Genomic DNA, 6,000 nt, shown 5'->3' with positions numbered 1-6,000 from the left:
CTTCTTATTTCATCTTCAGCTTCTTCAGCCTCAGGCACTTCTTGTGGTGACCTTTCCAGTCTACTTGGAGATGCCTCCCTGTCCATCACACATGCCTTCCAGCAACTCAGGTGCTCTTGTCACTTGACTGAGCTTAGCTTTATCTCCAATTACATTGGAGCCCATCTTTCCTTTACTATCTAGCATCCGTTAAGGAATAGACACCCAGCAGTCAGCCAACTGATGCTTCCGTGGTAGCCTCAAGTTCCCTGGTTCCCTGGTACCTCCAGACATCAGTTGAGGGAACCTAATTTTTTAATCATATCTCCTCTTGTTTCCTTGATTTTGCTTGGTAGCAGGGACCACTGCTAGCTCATAAACCTGTTGCAGTTCCTTCATCATGTCAGACGCATATTTAAAATAGGTCTTCTGTGGCAAGTCTTCACCGCCAGTCCCAAAAAGAGATCTACAGGTAATCTCGCTTCGTGCCTAAACGTCAAATAGTATGGCGAGAATCCACTAGCTTCGTTCTGTGTATGGTTGCAGCAGTGTACCAAATGCCCAATATGTTGACTCCATTTGTTCCTTTTGCTGATACCCAGAGTTCCAAGCATGGCTAACAATGTGCATTTGAACCTTTCAGGCTGGGGATCACCCTGAAGCTGATAGGGTGTGGTCCTCGACTTCTCAACCCCAAGCATGCTCAGTAAATCATGTATGGCCTTACTCTCGAAATCTCAGCCCTGATCACTCTGTATCTGCCTGGGGATGACATAATGAATGAAATACTTTTCCCATAACACTTTGGCCATGGTGGACATCCTCTGATCCTTGGTAGGGAAGGCTTGAGTGTATCTGGTGTAGTTATCAGTGATGATCAAGACATTCGCAGCGTTGCTGGAATCAGGCTTTTTGGTGAGGAATTCGATACACACCAGATCAAGTGGCCCTGAACTCTGTAAATGGGGTAATGGAGCAACTCTCAGAGTCAGCGTCTTCTACCAAAATCATCAAATGCATGACTTACAGTACACTTCCATCTTAGGCTTCATTCAGGGCCAATAGAATTGATCTCAGACCAATACATAGGTCTTGTCAAACCTCAGATGATCTGAATCACCATGAAGTGACTTTATAAATCCAATGCTTCTCAAGCAAAACCAATTGGGAATGCCGAGGCCCATCTGGGGGAAAAGTGACCCTGTATAAAACATGGTTCCTCAATTCCAGTTGATGCCATTCTCTCATCAGTCAGGTTATGGTGGGACATTCCACCTTTACAACTTGGGCCATATCCCCTTTTGTAACAGATGACCAAATGGCACCTACACTGGGGTCATCCCAATTCTGCAGGGTTCAAGGCAGGCAACTGCTTCATATCCAGGGCAGCCAAGCTGCAATAATCTTGTGGGATGGCACAACCGAAGCTCCCAAATGATCCACAGCTCTATCCTGCCACGGCCTTACCTCTGGTTTCCCCGTGGCAGAAAGCCGGCACATTGCTTTAACATCAGAAGCAGGAACGCTCTCCCACTCTCTGTCCATTTCCAGCACCTCACGTGAACATCAGGACAACACGTGCATCAATGTTCCGGCTCCCCGTCTGATATTTCAGGCTGAAATCATAAACAGACAACACCGTCAAACAATGATGACCTGTGCCATCCAACTTCACTGAGGTCAGGATACAAGTCAGTCCTCACTTTGAACTTGACACCATATAGGTAGTCCGTTAACTTATCCACCACAGCCCATTTCGATGCCTGAAACTCCAATTTGTGTGTCGGGTAGTTTTTTTTTCAAAGACTGACAAACTCTGGCTGATGAGAGCAACAGGTCTCAACACTTTGCCCTGGTCCATATATAGAACCCTGCGCCCTCCCGCCGCCCCCCACCCCCCCCCGAACAAACCCTCAGTATACAGTACACCTGGCAACTGAGGGTTTGCAAAGGCCAGCACAGGTGCTTTAGTCAGCAGCTGAAAGGCCTCTTCGCATTTTGCATTGCATCTTTTCCCAAAAGGCTCCAAAGGGCCAATATAAACTCTACCTTCTTCTCCTTTCATTCTCCTCCCTTTATTCCCCAAAGGAGGGTAACCATATGGAAGCTGAATCAAAGAGTGGATTACTTTGGATTAGTCCTTCACAAATCTCCAGTAGTACCCACAGAATCCAAGGAAGGAAGGGGTGTAGAGCACTCACATTCTTAGGCCTTGGCCATGTGCTCACTGCCTTTAACTTGGATAGATCCAGAGATATTCCATCCTGTGAGATTTGTGTGCCCAGCTTAGTTGACTGACATCTTAGTTGACTGACACCTTCAGCTTCAGCAGTCTAGCACCTTCAGTAGCCTGCAGTGTCCACAATAAAGTACCTTAATCACTTTCCCCAACACTAGTTTAAAAACAGGCATAAACACACAACCACCTAATCAATTCATAACAGCAATTACGCAGCAGTCAGCAAAACCCGGATGGGTTCCCCACAAATGTAGCCCCTCTCTGAACTCATATGTAAACAGCCACGTAACTCAGTGGGGAGAAGGCCACCATTCACAAATATATGTCTAGGGACGGTATGATTTGTGGTTCAACAAAACAGGAACATCGTGATTTTCCAATCAGAAGAACATCGATTTGAGCGAATGCTGTGTAGATACGGCCCATACACAAATATCAGTCGGCAAGAAATAACAGATCGTCCACCGTATACAGTTATAAAGAAAATGTATTTACTAATGTCAGCTTTATCAAGTGTATTAAGAGAGAGAAAAAAAAGGAAAATTAAAGGGGCCTTTTACAGCTAACCCAGTCTAACTGTGCACTTGGCGCTGGAGCTTGTATTTTCCGAAAGCTGGGTATGACCAATCACTGGTAGAGCTCCCACTTTCAATTCTCTTACTAGATCTTCTTTCAGTTAGTCCTGACGAAGGGTCTCGGCCGGAAACATCGACTGTACCTCTTCCTAGAGATGCTGCCTGGCCTGCTGTGCTCACCAGCAACTTTTATGTGTGTCACTGGTAGAGCTTCCTACCTTGGACTCCTTCTTGCAATGCTGTAGTTTACCATGTCTGCTCGCAGCTCATACCTTTATCAAAGTGGGAAAAAAAACTTACCACTCCTTTACATTTCTCCCTCTTACCTTAAACCTGTACCCTTTAGTTCTAGACTCTCATCCTCTTCTAGCTATGCCCTTCATAATTTAAAAAGAAAACTCTGTAGAGTCACCACTCAGCCAGTTGTTTGTCAGTCTTGGTTTATTTACAGTTTTTTTCATAAATTCTATTGTATTTCTTTATTTTTCTGTAAATGCCTGCAAGAAAATGAATCTCAAGGTAGTACATGGTAACATAGATATACTTTGATAATAAATTTTACCTTGACTTGGATCCAGCTGGTAAACTCCTTTTGACTCTTTCTAATGCTATCACATCCGGTAGTGGAGTGTGGCAACCAAAACTGGACACAATAGTACAAGTGTAGCTTAGCCAATACATTGTACAGATAAAAATTAACACCCCAGCTCTCAGACTCATTACTTCAGCTTACAAAGGCAAGCTTGCCAAATACCTGCTTCAGTGACCTATCAACCAGTTTCATCTTTTCAGGGAGGAATGGATTTATACCTCAAGGTCTTTCTGTATGCTAACACCACAGGGGTGGCAGCCATTTACCGTATGTGCCCTGTTAGTATTTGATAACGCAAAGTGCATTACGTCACAGTCGTCTAAGTTAAATTTCACCTGTCACCATTCTGCCCAGTTTTCCAACTCAGAATCAGAATCAGGTTTAATATCATTAGCATAAGTCGCAAAACTTGTTGTCTTGCAGCAGTACAATGGAATACATAATAATAGAGATAAAATTGAATATTACAGTAAATATATATATTTAAATAAGTGCTGTAAAAATAGAAGGAAAGTAGTGAGGTAGTGTTTATGATTTCGATGTCCATTCAGAAATCAGATGGTAGATGGTAAACTGTTCCTGAATTGTTGTGTGCCTTCAAGCTCCTGTACCTCCTTCCAGATGGTTGCAACAATAACAGGGCATGTCCTGTTTTCTCTCTCTCTCTCTCTCTCTCCCCCACCTACACCCCCTATATATATATATATATATATATATATACACACACACCCATGCACAAAACAAAAGTCCCAGCACCATTTCCTGTGATGCCACTGGTTAGGAAAACATCCCTCAGCCAGTACCCTCTGCCTGCTATCATCAAACCAATTTTGGAAATACACCTTGGATCCCAATCCCATGTGCTCTAATCTTCTGGACCAACCTACCATGCAGGACTTTGTCAAAAGCCTTGCTAAAGTCCATGTAAACCACTTCTACCAATAAGCCTTCATTAATTTTCTGAATTTACATCCTCAAAAAATTCATTTAGATTTGTGAAACGATGTGTCTAGCACAAAACTATTCAACTCCTCCTCATCAATCCCTGCCTTTCCGTGTGAACATAAATTCCGTACTTAGACTTTTTCCCCTCCTGTGATTTCCCTACTATTGATGTAAAATTCAGCAGCCTATAGTCCTGGATGGTCCATACCACCCTTTTTGAATAAGGAAAAATATTAGCTAACCTGTAGTGTTCTGTTCCCTTGCCCATGGTTAACCAAGATCCAAAAGATTCATTTGGTGCCCCAACAATCTCCTCTCTCATTTTGTGTCAAGCCCCAGAGATTTATCCCCCTTAATATACACCAGTATCTCTGACTCTCCTCCTTTCTGACTCAGCTATGTTCCAGAAGTATCAACAAATCCCTTCCCTAACTCTCAATCCTCCACATCATTCTCTCTGGTGAATACCAATGAGAAATACTCATTTAGGATCCTGTTCATAGCCTCTGGCTGCACATGTGGATTTCTCTATAGGGTCTCTGGGGACGTACTCTCTGCCAAGTTACCTTCTTGTTTCCAATATATTTATAAAAGTCTTGGAATTCTCTTCGAACCTGCTTACTAAGACCATCTCATACTCCCTTCTTGCCCTAAAAATATATTTAAACTCTGTAATATTTCTTATAAACCTTCAAAGATCTGCTCAAAACCAAATGCCTATATCTGACATATGCTTCTTTATTACTTCTGATTAAATCCTCAATTTCCTTATTAAACAAGCTTATTTATTTAGAGATACAAACACAGAACAGGCTGTTCCAGCTCACCGAGCTGCAGTGCCCATCAACCAAGTCATTTAACCCCCAGCCTAATCACAGGACGATTTACAATGACCCATCAACCAACTAACCTATAGGTCTTCAGACTCTGAGAGGAAATCAGAGCACACACGGGTACTACATACAAACTTTCTTACAGACGATGCCAGAATTGAACTCCAGTGCCCTGAGTTGAATTAGAATCAGTTTATTATCACTGACGTACAGTATGTCATGAAATGTTTTGTTGTGTGACAACAGTACAATTCAATACATGCTGTGTACATACATCTATTGATGCTTCTGGACACCTCTTCAGTGATGTTCCTGGAATCATCGGGTGTTTCAGGTCTTTCAACATCATACAACCTCCTCCAGGTGACCCAGCCGGGGCTGATCAGACCCCAGCTTGTGTCCAGATGGCTAGCTACTTATGACTTCATGGCTCCCCAGAAGTATATTTAAAAATGAATATGTAGTGCAAAAAGAGAGCTAAAAGTGAGATTGTGTTCGTGGGTTCAGGGTCCATTTCGAATTCTGATAGTAGAAGGGAAAATGTGTGTCTTCAGGCTCCAATACCTCCTCCCTGATGGTGGCAATGTGAAGAGGGCACATCCTGGATGGTGAAGGTTCTTAATGATGGATGGCACCTTCTTAAGGCGTCACCTATTGAAGACTTCCTTGATGGTCAGGAGGCTAGCGCCAGTGATGGAGCTAGCTGAGTTTACAACTCTCTGCATCTTTTGCCAATCCTGTGCAGTGGTGCCTCCATATCAGATAGTGATGCAGCCTGTCTGAATGCTATCCGTAGTACATCTATAGAAATTTGCCAGTCTTTGCTGACATGCCAAA

This window comes from Mobula hypostoma, chromosome 4 (genome assembly GCF_963921235.1).
Source record: "Mobula hypostoma chromosome 4, sMobHyp1.1, whole genome shotgun sequence".
NCBI classification, from domain to species: domain Eukaryota; kingdom Metazoa; phylum Chordata; class Chondrichthyes; order Myliobatiformes; family Myliobatidae; genus Mobula; species Mobula hypostoma.
Note: the sequence above shows the minus strand (reverse complement) of the source record.